The sequence below is a fragment of the Mizuhopecten yessoensis genome, unplaced genomic scaffold (assembly GCF_002113885.1).
Source record: "Mizuhopecten yessoensis strain PY_sf001 unplaced genomic scaffold, ASM211388v2 scaffold2711.2, whole genome shotgun sequence".
Lineage (NCBI taxonomy): Eukaryota > Metazoa > Mollusca > Bivalvia > Pectinida > Pectinidae > Mizuhopecten > Mizuhopecten yessoensis.
The window spans coordinates 447,954-463,841 of record NW_018485984.1 but is presented as its reverse complement, the minus strand read 5'-3'; the positions used below and the strand labels follow the sequence as shown (position 1 = coordinate 463,841).

Here is a 15,888-nt window from a genome sequence, read left to right as displayed (position 1 = left end):
GTTTATTTGATTACTTGAAATATATCTTATTGCTTTAAAATACAGCAGTGTGATTGGGCACAAGATGTTATTTCATTATTAAAGTTCTTATTTGATTATTTATAATAATAGAAACTGTTTCTAACGATATATTTACATCAATATAACTAGGTACATGTACATGTTAGTATATTAAGTTATGAAAATAAAGACGAGAGATTTCGTTAATTTTAGGAAGAAACTTTAAAATATCTGTATATAATAATATTTACTGTTGCATGAGTAAATTTAAGTGTTTAAACATTAGCCTGGTTTAAGTAAATTGCTTAATTTGAGTAACATCCCTTTGTTACCAGTCTACAAATATAACTTAAGAACCATATACAAATATAGCTTAGATGCCAGTGCCTAAATATAGCGCAGAAACAAGTGTATACATTTAACGTGTATGCTTATATCTTATATTTCAGTCCAATTATGTGTCGTATTAGTCAACAATTACATTAGATAAAATTCAAACGATGATATTATAAATCCAAATTTTGAAATAAAGATGAAATGTCAATCTATAATATAAACCCAAGAATAGGTATTCGTCTGCAAATATACTACTCTTAGACATCAGTTTACAAATATACCTCAGATAAGAGTTAAACAATATCGACAGCTGACTACAAATGCATATTAGACATCTTTTTTACGAAGAAAAAGCAAAGGAGATAATACCAAAATGCAGACAAAACCGTAACTTGAAAAACAAAATTGATAACAATATAAGGTAGTATATACTATGCCATAACGTCTACAAGAACCATTGAAACACAACACATTTAGGAAACCAACAGAATCGATGTGTACTTAGTAGACCAAATTATACAACTGCACAAGCTATGTTTATATGAGGCAGGATTGTTTCAGAAACCTTGACATATATGTTTGATAGGAAACAGTGGTGTATAAAAATGTCAAGAAAGCGTAAAACAATGTACAGTTAGAGGAATATGCTATAGATAACACTGATTCAAAAGTGTAGAGCAAGGGAACTTTGTTCTTAATCATGGAATTGGAATGGTAGCACCAATATGTAGCTAGGGATCTCTCCCATATACAACATCGAGTTGGAGGTGTATAATGTAGTTAAGGTTACGGATCTAGGTTATATTTGACTTATTTGGGGTTTCAAAACTAGTTGTAGACATCAGACTGTATCATATAGTCTCCATACTTGGGGTGTTCTATAGTATTAGTATTGGGGATGTAAAAACTAGTTGTAGATAGTATGTGATGTTCTATAGCTGTAGAAGTAACGTGTAATATAACTGTTTAAGTTCTCTGCAGCTAGAAACACTGTGATATAGAAAACTGATTGGGAAACCAATGTCTGTTTGATTGGCCATCAGCATGGCTATTAAGTTGATTGTTCTGTACACGTCTCAGCGCGCCTTATGATTGTTGGTCTGACAGTGTTTGCCTTAGCCCTAACATCTTGCCCTTCCTTACTCGGAATTAGCACGATATCCCCAATCGATTATAATTGAGAAAAACAATCAGGCTGTTTTGCTAGTTTTCACCACAGAGCGTCGAAATTATTTGTCAATTGGCTCGCAGAGCTTTGTAGCTCTATAGGGAAATGGTTGCTACACGCATTCTAAGCGCAGACCTTAGGTGTCTAGGGTTCATGATAACTAGCCATATAACACAGCTTCGGTCCGTCCTACACGGCTATCAAAGTATCTGTATACCGATCCATAGAAGTACGCGTATTCTATAGTTGTAATAGAGCACAGGAGAAGGGGGGAAATATAAAATATCACAACTACAGTTGGTTTATTAATTAATCCTAGGATTGTGCTACTCCATTTATGAGCAAATAAAGACAGTGTATCAATGCTAACCGTTTTTTTTTTTAAATCCGTACGGTAAGCATCATTCTGTTTTCTAACTTCAATGAACAGTATCGCGAACAAACTGTTAAACAAAAAACGTCTGCATCGGCGTTATGTATCAAGTTTATCACTGACACAAAACATCCACAAATTTTAAAATAATGATTGAAATGTCAGCATATCTATTGTGTTAAAAATGGTCGTTTGTTATTGTTGCAATACAAACTCTGGCAAAGTAGAAATACTTCATTGTCATTAACCAGATGCATACATTATAAACATACATGTTGCTCCCGAGTTTTGTTTTGAAATTACCCTAGCCTGTGTCTTTATCATAACAGTGAGGATGTCTGTCAGTTTGCGGTGCCACAGTGCAGCCTGGCATTTGTGTACCCAAACCCTTGTCAGAACATTACCTCTGTACAAATGGTAGGAAGTATTGTCTCCAACGTTATACACTTCATGTGTTTTCCTCCCTGAAGTGTGACCCACTTTTGCATCAAATGTCATATGATAATTTGAAGTTTTCAAGCAGACGACCACTGCACGTGCGCTCGTGAGCATCATCAATCATAACGCACGTGCAGTGTTAGACCCGTCTTAAAGCGCTTTGTGATTTAGAACTCGTTGTCTACAGTTTTAAGTACAGTTGAGTTGTGACAATAGCTTTTTAGGTTCGACATCTTAAGTTTGATATCTGCCCATTGTCGCTAGCGCTTCACTTGCTATTCCCAGTTTAATTGTTTTGTTCGTCTGTGCAGAATCTAATAACATGGACGTGCATTGTAGCAGACTGAACAAAATACAGATTGGCAGAATGTTACGAGCAGAATGTTGGAGTCTATGTAGATAGTCTCTTTGGGATTGTCTTGTTTATCCTGGACGATTTGACGATTTTCAATATAACGGTACTGGATCCATGGAAAATGTTATTTGGATAGTTATATTTACCTCGCATCGGAACCGTAAATTTTGAGCAATTTGAGCTGTAAAAGCAAGACAACTGTTCGCTGCAAAATATCTTGTAAATTATCTTAAATTTCCCTTATCCATACTTTATATATGAATGCTTTTATATTTCCACCTCATCCTGGATTGCTAATCCAGCCTAAATGTTCTACTCTTTAAAACTCTACATATACACTTGTGTAGAATAGCTCAAAATCAGAAATCTATGTAGATCTACGTAACCTCTTTGATCCGTACTGCAACCTAGGTTTCGTACATAACTGCTTGACCTTTTGCAAGGAATATTATACAATACAGTGGAAAGGAAATAAGATGAATTCATACAAGTATATTTTTTTCCAATAAAATATACTACATCATATGATACAAACTCTCTCACTCGTCACTTTCGATAAAAAAAAATCATGAAGGAATATACACCAAATGACATTAAGGTCCGGAAATGACCCAAATGATAATATATTCAAAATACACTCGGTAACATATAAGCTCGTGTAAAATAGGAAACCTGTAAAGTGTGCTGTACAGCACCTTTTGTGGCGAGCACATGCCGTACAAGTGGCCGACAATATGTCCCAAACACGCCGGCCCTGAACTCAAGGGGTTCGCTGTTCGTTCATTGTGCTGGCCATATTTGTCCGTATACCTGTGTTCACCCCATCGGGACACAATTTAGCATATCCTTTTACGGCGTGTCAGACCAGTCACCCGATTACACTACTACGAATCAATTCCGAATTATCCATTCACGTATCTTGCATTCATTAATAACATAGACCCTCTGACTATCGCGATCCAGTTTCCAAACAACACTCCATTAGATTTGGCATTTTATTCTCTGTTAAAATTCAAGTAGTCCATGTGATAGGTTTGACAAACCTAAGATCTACTTTTGCATATCTTTTATCTCGCCTTTGTCTCGCGAGAACGAGATTTAAAAAGGGAGGGGTAATTTACATCTGAGTTAAACTGAAGAGGTGCCTATCTTTTATTTTCATTGTCAAGATATGGAGCAGGGTCATTGAATCAGGAAACTCGGGTCGTATCAATGTCAGATTCATCAAGTTCAAGTGTTAAAACTGTCTAAATAGATAGTTTCTCTTAACCGTCCAGACAGAATACGAACGCACGGCTACAACTTCCCATGCGCTTGTTGTCAAAGTAGGACCGTCCTCTGTTGTATGAACCGAAAGGCTTCCAAATGCAGAACACGGGCAAATCAATCAGACGAGTAAGCCAAAATCAGATAGCTTTTAGTTCATGCATACTTTTCAGAGCTAAAGGTTTTGTAGATACGTGGATATACTTGAACGTATATCGACTTTGGTTCAATAAAGGAAACAGCAGACGTACACTTATTTTTTCTACATAACCTATGTAATGCTAGTGCTGTGTCACACTGAATATTTCCACGTCATTTGGTTTATTTTCGACATTGTTTCAACAAAATGAATATATATATTAAGGCGTTGCATCCAAGTAATAGAATAACTGTGTATTGTTGATAAATAAAAAAAGCTTCAAATGCCGTTCTGACATCATGGCTTGATGATTCATAAATATGAGCAATGCAGTTAAATGAAAGGTTAGTTTAAACAATAAAATGAAGAAATGCGGCCTTCTTACATTTATACAAATAACCTTTGGAAAGGTAGCAATAAACAGTTCATTTGAAAACTGAAAAGAAACATTCAAGACAGCCAACTATCCTCCCTATCCATGAACTTAAGTAGAGATCGGAATAAATAGAAATGTACCTGCACGTCATATTATGTCATTTATATTTGAATTGTAACTGTAAAGATTTAAATACACGCCAACCCCAAGGTTTCACAGCAATTGCGTTCGTTCTCATGTGTCCCTAGTTAAACAACTGAGTCCGTTCTCTTGTGTCGATAGTTGAACAACTGTATCCGTTCTCTTGTGTCCATAGTTGAAAGCGAGTATGTGATATTTCACGGAGTGGGAGTTTTTGGTAAACAAAATATTGTTTCCCAAAGATGGATATGCCAATTTATTGGTTGGCAATAATATAAAAAGAAAAATAACAAATAAAAATCGTAGTCGTTGGAAGAAAGTATTATCATCTGAATCATCTCCTCCACGGAGGGAGCATAGTTATAAATATCACACATGTAAACTCTAAAAGGTTCATTCCCACGATCTCGTTATCGTTTGTGGTTGATGTTTTTGCGATGTCATTATATTGAGTATTTATCAGGACTTCCCATCCGCCCCATGACGGTGTAGAACCCGACTCGCGTATATACTCCCTACAATGACAAAGCATATAATAATATACTACAACATATCTCGCTGTCAGACAGTTGTCATATAACTGACTCCAGCAATGATAATCGTATCTTGATCAACACTTCTTCTTTCTTTTTGGGAAATTTGAACTAGAATCTGTTATTTGATTTTTTTCTATTTATATTTTGACATAAGCTTTACTCCTAGTCTCTCTCAAGAATAGGAACATATCAGGTCACCAAAACCCAACCCTGTACCCAAAAAGGGTCATGGAACGGTATACTGTTTAATATACATAGCACTGGGGTCGCGGTGGACAAGTGCTTAAGGCGTCTGACATTCTGCTGCCACTAGTCCTCCACCACTGGGTTGCGGGTTCGAGGCCTACGTTGGGCAGCCCCCAGGAACTGGGCGTAGGTCGGTTGTTTTTCTCAGGGAACTCCGGCGTTCCTCCACCACCAAAACCTTGCACGTCCTTAAATGACCATAGCTGTTAATAGGACGTAAACATAAACAAACCTAACATAACTCTGTAGTCAAATAGTGTTTATTTTTACAAAGATTAGATGACATTTTTTATTTATCAAATTAGTAACTATAGGTTAGAACTAAACATAGAATATTGTTAACTTTAGATAGACTTTGTATTAATTATCTTATGGTTTATGTTTCACGCGGTAGATTAATACAAATACAGATTGAGTGTTTCATGGCTTATAACATTTTTGGCCTCAAGATACATGTATGCGATTTAGCAACGCTCCTAAGAATGAACTGAACGTATTGTTTCAATTCTTTATATAACTATACTATCGGATAACAAATATTCGAATACATCTACATTGTATTCTGTACAAATTCATCCCCTTGCACATGTTTTATGCATACGGCGACAACATGATTTACAAACAAAACAAATGAAGTTCGGTACCATGACATAACTTTGTTCTGTTTCTTTATCTTTCTATTTATATACCGTGTTTGTCATGTGGTGATCTTTTGGTGTCAATCAATTACATTCTGCGAATACGCGTAATCATTTAATTAATCTAGCAGCAAACACAACGTCCAAGAAAAGATGTATTCTACATGAAACATCGTTCTGCAGTTGCGTCGTCTTTGCGTCATATTTAGTGTCATTTTGAAGGGGGAAAACATATCTGTTTTAGAAAACGTTGCTGAATTTTGAAATTTGTTACTAAAAAGATTGGTTTCAGAATAAGGAAAGGGCTTTCTGTCTATGTCATTCCCTTATTCTCTTATATTCTTATATGGCAAAGTGAAAGTAAAGGTGCATGTGATGTGAAGGTTTATATAAAGACAAACATATTTACAAAAAATGGCTACTGGTCTATTAACACTGCTAGTCTAATGGGTACTAAGTTGTGAATATTCATGTTTCTGAAATGCGATAGAAGGGATAATAAAGCTTAAAAATGATTAAAAACCAAAAACATCTATTCGTAGCGGGAGTTTAATGCGAAATATATGTTAACAAAACTGTCGCTAACTGAAATTCACATAAATTCTCAGATTTGAAAGGAAAATTTATCATGACACTTGTCAGTTCAAAAGGCGCCCAATTCATTAACATTCTATATAGGAGGTAAATGTTTTGTACGAACACACGCATTCAGACCACATCATGCATGATCAAGTAGGCGATACTAAACAACATTTTTTACGATACTTTAAAATAAATATGGGGTGCGATTCTGTGTCGTGTTATCTTTAAAACAAATATAATATTTGATAAACGGTTCACAAATACTGATGATGGAAATATCAGTAGCATGTCTCTTTAATTCCGTATTGAAAAACCGATTGTCTTACAAGCTACTTAACTTCAAGCAGAGGTCCAGGTGTTTACTGATGAACTAGCATTGATACATGTTTGATTAATTCCCCATACACGAGATGACTCCACATCCAACGAATGTGTTTTTAGATTCTTTCCAAAGTTTTGCTCCTTTGAAAACGCTCATAGATATTCCGGTTAAAGACAAACTCGCGTGACAGACTTAATTTGAGAAGGGCTGAATTTTAATATGAGCTCCGCTTTTGTTTTGGTTTATACTTCTCACTCCTTTTGGCTAACACTATTCTGTTGTTTGAACATTTTTCATAGTATTAAATCATTCAAAAAGTCTTACGTCGTCATAAGAGGAAATTCTAGATGCTTTGACGGACGGATATTTGTAGTTTATATATTAACTGTTATATATCTTAAACATCGTTATGGTCATTAGGAGGCCAACTAAATATTGCGTGGCTGCGACAATCTCGATCTGTTTATAGACAGGGTTGAATAACAACTCATAATGCTCTGCGTTCGTTCGAATCTTACCTTTTTTAATTGTGATTTCAACCTCTTTGTTAATACAACAGAATATAATATTTGTTTTTCAATATTTATACTAGATAAACAACTATTTAGACTCAATGTTGGTAAATTCTTTCTGTTTGTGTAAAATTTTTGCACAAAAAAAAAGAAAGCTGTTTTCTTTCACTAGTTTGCAAATTAAAAAGCAATGTCTACTTCCTACCTCTAGCACACATCGGATTACAGCCGTCTTCTTTGAAATGTTTACCACAGGTCATATGTACACAATTTCCCGCCATTATTAACCTATATGTGTTGTATGTAGGGATTTCACTGTTTTGGCTTCTGCCCAATGTATTCTTTGTAACAGTTTTACCTTATGATTTGATTGAATTGACTGTGGCGTCATCTTCTGGCGTGTTAGTGATCATGTATTCAGCCATTGCAGTCATAGATATGTCATCTTTTAAATATAACAAATAACTTATTCTTTGCTTACATCAAATTCGTGGGATGATTAAAAAAAACTAGAATTAATTCACTCATCAAATAGATATTGTTTTGCTGGCATTTATAAATAAAGAAAGAAACTCCCCGTTTTATAATCCTGCCATTTGGTAAAATGTTAACATTCTTATAGGAAAATGCGTATTTATTGAATAAAAACATTTACGTATATTTTGCATTTGGTTTATCAAACGCATATAACATACATACACACACACGTTTCTTGATATACAATTACACGTATAGGTATATAGATTACGAGGTCGTATGTTCTCTAACCCATCAGTATACACCCTATCACCAGCATCGCACTTCGTTGATCAAAATATAGTAAACCAACACCGCGCTGACAAGACGTTTTTTTTCACCGTGAATTCCAAAGTGATGCCTTCTGGAGCCAGACCTAAACCCCCAAGCTATCCAGTGGTTTAGGCTAGCAAGCTTTTTTCTTCCAGTAAATAACATGTTAACGTATTTTTTTTTTTATTTTTTTTTTGGGGGGGGGGGGGGGGATAAACAGGTATAACGAAACATTTCATATGTACGGCATAATTCAGTGTGGACATGTATATATGTAACAGTGTAGAAGATGAGTTTATCTAATTGAAGCAAAACAATGAATTGTTATTATGGTAAGAAAGGGGCTTAAAGGTGACAATACTTTACTGTTTTGTCCTTTGCATCCTCACCTGACTACGTGTATCCTATTCCACGTCAATGTCACACGTGTTTTCACAAACTGACAACGTGTTTACTGAGAAAACATCGCTTTGACTTGCGGCTACCTCAGATTCTAACTGCTTCTATTGTATTGCTATTTTCATAGTGGCTTTCTGGTGACTCTGTAAACCCGTGTTAACACCGGTGCGAATTACAACACACTACAGTCCCGTCCTCCATACATGTCATGTAGCGTAGTGTCAACAAGGTACACAGTTCCTCAACAGAAACACACGAAACCAGTATTGTACCCTTTAGCTAGCAAGACATAAACAGTATGCAAGAAGTCACCAGGGAGTTCTATTCAGCAGAGATCATTTTCTGTCTGAGAACTAAACACATTTATTCTATAATGACATTCTGTGTATGACAACATATTGCACAGTGATCATTGTTAAGAAAACAAATATAAGACTACCCATAAAATAGGAGGAATGGTTTGGTATGACCTTAAGAAATATCGGACGCGGTGAACACAAGGACAGATATTGTTGCCATAGTTGTTTACTTTTACAGCTTATTTATATATTTATTTGTATTTTGCAACTTCCACATTTTGACATCCGGCATTTCTTAATAGATGCTATACATCTAAAGACGAATTTCCGGTTCACAGAATTTGATATTTCTGGTGTTGACGATCAACTGTTAGCATTAACATTTGTATCCGATAATCAAACAGTTGCTTAAAATATATGTGAAAGTATCAATAAAGGGGTACACACATCCAGTAATAATTTAATCTTGCTTGTAACAAGCGTTTTCATTGGCTTACAAATTTATGTTATCAGTCCATAACGTAAAAAATGACGTTGCCGTTTGTAACGTCGCTTTTGATTGGCTGATACTACAGCGCAATAATTTCTAAGAGAAAAAANTGTTATCAGTCCATAACGTAAAAAATGACGTTGCCGTTTGTAACGTATTGCAGTGCAATAATTTCTAAGAGAAATAAAGTCCATCAATAAAAGTGGATTTCCACAGGGATTGTGTATAGTAGATTAAATTATAAGGATTAACTTGAATATCTTTTTCATGTTATGGAACTATAACACAAAAAACCGGAGTGTACTCTCATCATAAACCGCGAATTAATTGAATCACCTTATGCAATATATACACAGATAAATCCCTTTGAAAGCACACATAAATGTTACCACAACCAGTCGGAGAAGGAAAGCATTAGTGCGCCACTATTCCCAATAAAATCCCTCGTGAGTAAGAAGTGTATTACTGGCGTACGAAATTGCGTCGATACTGGTAGGTTTTAATGCTTAATATCTGCTAAACTGCAGAATGGAAACACATACCACAGAATTGAATGTGTATGCATTGACATGGTATGCTGCTATAGGTCGAATTGTCCAACCTTTCAAACACAATCTACAGGTAAACACAGTTATGGGTCGTACCAGGACGACGTGTAAAACTGGTATTAAACACAGAATGGTTCAGAAATTGACAAACTTGTCACGTAGGTAAGTAAATATCAAAATTGAAAATGAGATGTTCGAATTAATTCACATACATCTCAATAAGCACATCACTATTCAATGCACACAATATATTTTGTTTTGAAACACATCTGATTTTAATGATTTAAACAAAGGACTTATTTATAGACAAATTTGTGTACAACACCAGCCGAACAAAATATTCATATTTCCACGTGAAATAGACTATGTGTTACATATTTTGCTTTAAATACATATATTGTTTAGCCTTATAGCAAACATATCAACACAATGTGAATTTGTAGGGCAAATAAACGTGAAGATTTTATTATAACCTAGATATTGTATTATTGACTTAAAACAGCCTGCATATCTTGACCAATATTCTATAAATATATTCAAGATTTGTTCATGTCCATAAGAGTTTTCCTCGTAAAACGATGATTACATACAAACTTCAATAAGTATTATCCAAAAGACAAAATATTTTACCTTATTTATATTTGAAACACGTTTGAATTTATGTTTGATTAAAATATGTTTACAGACGTTCTCAAAATCTCAAAAAGGACACGTGACTTACTTAACGCTAAAAATACATTTGTATTTCACTACTTGATACCTAAGATACGTACATTTTACACCACGATACAAATAAATATTCAAATGTAAAAAAGACCTAGTGTTATGACGATAAACGAACAAATCTTAGAATATATACCATATATTTGTAGATGTTGAACAGTAATATTTTATTCAAAAATTCGTGTTTTTCTCATGCTGGGCTAACTTCTGAATAGTAGACAGTATTATATACTTTTTCACTTTGAAGACGAGAAGCATGATTTATTTAGACTTACATGTAACGTTCATATCTCTATACTAGTTTAGTTATAGGTTGTAGGAACGATTAAATCACCAGAAACTGTGTGTACTTTAGCAAGAAAATTTATGCAACGTAGACATTGTATGAAACGTACGCGGGGATGTTATCTGTAATAATATTCTTTTGATTGTTGAACCGTTCCGTGTTTCTCTGACTTCGGGAGTACATCATTCAAAAAGGTTATTCATAGATAACTTCTGTTCCATCCCCATGTAAACACTGTTGGCGACTCAATATGATAATTACTAGTGTAACATTATACATAGTTAAATCACGACTTTATACGTCGTTTTATAACAAAACGGTTTTAGTAACAGATGAAATATATTTGGGATTATATTAACATCAGTATTTATTGTATACAGCATATTTTTATTTTCGTATATTTATTTCATTCTATACTCGCATTCAAAAATAATAACTGTATTTATTTCAATAAGGGCATTATCGTGTCTAAACAAATGGCTGAAGCAAAATAGTTGTTTGAGCTAACAGAATCCAGTGTTTATAAATGGTTTTCCCTTTCTCCACAGTGCCGGTTATCTTTTAGTTCTTTCGAACGATTTTCAGTCACATTTGGAGGTAAATTTACTCTAAGCATATCATTATTTCAAATATAGTTTATGGCCTGCACCACACATGAATAGCACGTACATGTAGGTATATGAACACATGGGTGGTTAGAAAGCGTTTCCGTGATTAATGTATATTCCAGCTCGTTATATGATGCTAAAATATTATTGTCCATTAACATTTTGTATGCCTGTTCTCAACCGTCAAGAGAATGATTCATGTATATTTTTTGTCAAAAACATCTATAGATAAAAAGGTACATTAGTGCAAAATTTTGCAAAGATTGAAAAATAAATATGCCGATAACATTCTACTACAGCACCATATATTATAGAAACGTCCGTAAACTACCCCGTAAATTACCTATAAAGTGAATTCTAACAGTTGTAACACATATATACCATGTTGTATTACTACCGGCTAAATACCCTCGTTGTAATATATTGGACATACGGCTACATTGTATTCAGAACAGTAATGAGAACATTGTAAAAAGCATAATGTTACCTGGTGATTATCTAACTCCAAGATGTTCTGCATAAACCAGCGGAACCTTCCGAATTTATAAATAAATGTTGCAGAATTTCGATGTCATTTGCACACAACTATGATAATCCCTGAATATTCAAACTTACGACCGGCTCGTTTTGTTTCCGAACGCACAGTAACGACTCAGTGTTTCGTGCCCGGATTTCAAAACCATTGACAAACGACCTTTTGTTATATTAATTTATCAATTCTGTCAGATGTCAAAATAAAAATGCACAGAATAAAACCTACAAACATCTTAACGTTGCGGTGCTCGTTCATCGAAAAACGATGGATTGTCACTTAGCACGAGGGAGGTAATTCAGGACCAATTGTTATCTCAGCTTTGTGGCAATTATTTTCCAATTTTTACAAAGTTTGCATGAGAAGAGAAGAGATAGAAAAAGTAGACCCATTCACGGCAAATGATAGATGACTACCGTCAGCAGGGAGACGGTGCTTATACGGTATATATAACGAGGGCCTCGAGATGCATCATGCTGTTTGACGGGCGGTTGTAATACGGCTTGTATTGTGTTAACAAAACGCCTGTACCGACTATTTGAAACTTAATTTAAAAAATCAAAATATGATTAAACACTAGTTATAAACGAACTTATAACTCATGAAATGTCATTAATATTTTCAGCTATATAAAAATTAATTCATTATTATTGATATTTTTTTTATATAAAGCTGTGTATGCGCTAAACTCTTATTCGGCCTTTTACAGATATTCTCTTGAGAACAATTGTTCATTCCCCAGGCAAAAAAACATTTAGAATGTTGTTAAATGAAACATGTGCAGTTGTGGGCGACGCAGGGTCGCATACATTATTTTCGCTTTGTATTTGACAACGCCTCCACCCGCCACTTTGGGCATGCATCTAACATTGCAATCATAAAAAGTTCATCATTGGGTGGTATTGTATAACAGAAATGTATTCACATTTGCAATCCTTATTTTTAGGGTTATGATATTGATATTTTTTATACGATTTTTCATATCATTACTCTAAATTTTAATTTGTCCATAGAGGAGATATATACTTTATGGTTGTACTTTGGTCAAGTGCAGTAAATCACTTGGCCTTCGCGATATACTATTTTCATAAATTTAACAAGGGATTTAATCACCATTTCAAATTTATCACGTAAATGTTTTTCGAAATATTTTTAAAGCAATCTTTATATTTATGTTGTATCTGTTTCGCATTCAAATCCTCTTGCATACACACATATATATATGTGTGTGATATATATATATTCGCCAAAACGAAGTATTTATTATACATAACTAAAAGAATGCCACATCATTAAAATCGAAATAGAGACAAATATATATACATACATAAACTACAATGTTAACACCAAAGGGTAAAATACGAACCCACAGTTTGAATCGACAACAGGGCTTTAGGGGAAAAAACAGAAGGAAAATAACATAAATAAAAAGCATACTGTGGGTTTAGGGTGGGGATGGCGATGGGGTGCGAAACGAGTTGTTTAGGACATTACGTATGTCCTGTAGTTCTGGTGATGCCCATAATCAGATATCTTTTTAGTTTTGGGACATTTAGTAGGTTATCACCAATATAGGACACAGTGAACAAAGCCTCAGTTTAGACTATGAAGTACCGTGGTTGCAAATCAGATTATGATGACGACCCTCAAGTTATCCTATTCTCCTTTTACTTTTTCCAGTTTTAGAATCTCTTTATAATATTTTCCTTTGTTCATATTTTTCCCTATTTGTTATCGATTTTGAGTTCGAAATAGAGTTACTTTGTTATCTTGTCCTTATCAACAATGATAACCCGAACTCTATCTTAGGTATTACCTTGGACTAGTAATACTATTACGGTTTAGTATAGGTCATTCATATTGTCCTTGTTTGTGCTTGCGTGTAACACGTCTGAAGTCTGTATCCATTATCTTAACTGAAAAAAAAATGAATTGGCTATTAGATCTTTATCCAGTGGTAGAATATCTCACTTTTGATGTTCGCGTTATATCTTTTTTTCCCCAGAATAGAATGCTTAACCTATAATTCCCTTTTAATGTAGTTATAAAGATCGTAATTATCATCTTGTAATAATCAAACAAAATCCTTTCAATTTACATGCCGTTATTTATGATTATATCGCTGTTTCCAAAGCGTATATTATTTTTACCTATATCTGTGACTTGTATGCCTATGAGATGTGACGATGGGCGTCGCCGTTAATTAACGGAATGTAATTAGAGTTATTCCCCCTCCACCTTATACTTGGCTAATTTAGTTACCTTCACTTTGTGATGTACGCAACTCTCATCTATCTCACAGTAGAATATACGCTGTAGGTTATGGAATCAATTAATCACATGTATATCCCTACTGTTTGTGGGGTCTCTTACATACAATAACACAAGAGAAAAAAATAACGTGTACTCTTTGTATACAAAATACGTTTAATTTATTACATCATATCATATGTTAAATCCATTCTGATAGCTAGCGGATTGTTTACAAAAATATAAAATATTTGTAAAAAAGAAGCATTTGAATTTGTCATATTGCTTTTTTAATTGTTAAACTACAAAACATAAAACAAACGATGGAACTGGAACTCTGATTATTTATTTATTTTTCAAACGATTAATACGAACACACATCAAGACACAGTAACATAATATTTTTTTATGTTAAATAATGTATGAAATATTGTAAAATTTTGATGCATAAACTTGAATTTCTGAAAACCGAAGTTTTGACGTGTATCGAATATCTCATAGGATTAAATGTATTTTTGCTATCGTATTTGTGTAGTCTGGTATGCAAGATCCGGGAATAAAGAATTGTGTAATATATAACTAATACTTCGTTTTCTGTCATAACCGCATAAAGCTCAGGTCAATCCCGGTAAACCAGCCTAGCCCTACATATATCCCACACTGGTGATTGGTGAAGGGTGGTTTATGGGCTAGTGACACTGACAAACATAAAGACCATTTCAAATTTGCTTCACGTGTTTTGATCTGTTCCGCATGAATGAATCCAAGTTAAAACAGCGTATCCGAGAAAGAATGTTACCATATTGAAAACGGCAGTCAGGTTTTTCACATGAGAACACGGTCGTCAACGATGGATGTTTACAGACGTTTTGATGTTCTACAGATGAATGTTTGATTGGAAGTATACTTTTCTGACTTTGTAAAGTATTCTGACCAAAAAAACGCCGGAGAGTTACTCTAGTGTGTAGAACTAGAGGGATGTGATTGAGCACAGCAGGCTATGCTAGCCGATAAACTTAACCATCGGGTCAATTCTGTAACGGCATTTTACTGGTATTTCGTTTTTGTACTATTGGATTACCTCGTAACATTTTACTTTCGATTCATTGTCAAATTGTGTTTTGCATTACTTTTGAACAATTCAACACCTGCTATTTGGCGGGGAATTGGCATGGAAAAATCTAACACGTAAGGTCACAAGGGGTCAAAGGAGATATTAAGAAGTATAGGAAGATGGAAAGGATGTAGGACTGATTTGAGGAAAGCATGTCGAAAGTGTGTCTACCTCCTGTTAATTATATAACACAAGGCATTATACGCGAAGCAGGGACGTCAGAGGTTGTGTCTGTCTGTGGAAAAGAGGTCAGTAAGTGGATGTTTTATATCAACCGTATCCTAAATTCTTTGCTTCAATTTTCACCCCATATCCCAGGAATGAATTGCCACTTACCTAACTGGTGCTATGACCTTGTCATAATTGCTGACTCCATAAGATGGCAGGGTAAAAATTACTGTTATAATTTGTGGTGAATCGGC

At 34.5% G+C, this 15,888-nt stretch overlaps 1 protein-coding gene across 2 annotated transcripts in view; it reads left to right on the top strand.

Annotated features, from left to right (window-relative positions):
• Nucleotides 1–15,888, top strand: part of LOC110445065 (homeobox protein Hox-B3-like) — a 67,148-nt gene that overhangs the window by 33,254 nt on the left and 18,006 nt on the right. The window contains exon 1 of one of the 2 annotated variants that reach the window (XM_021489423.1): nucleotides 15,615–15,714. The exons of the other annotated variant lie outside the window; for it this stretch is intronic. The gene's annotated coding sequence lies outside the window, so the exon portion shown is untranslated. Of the gene's footprint in view, nucleotides 1–15,614; nucleotides 15,715–15,888 lie in introns of those variants that run through there. 2 annotated transcript variants of the gene reach the window in all.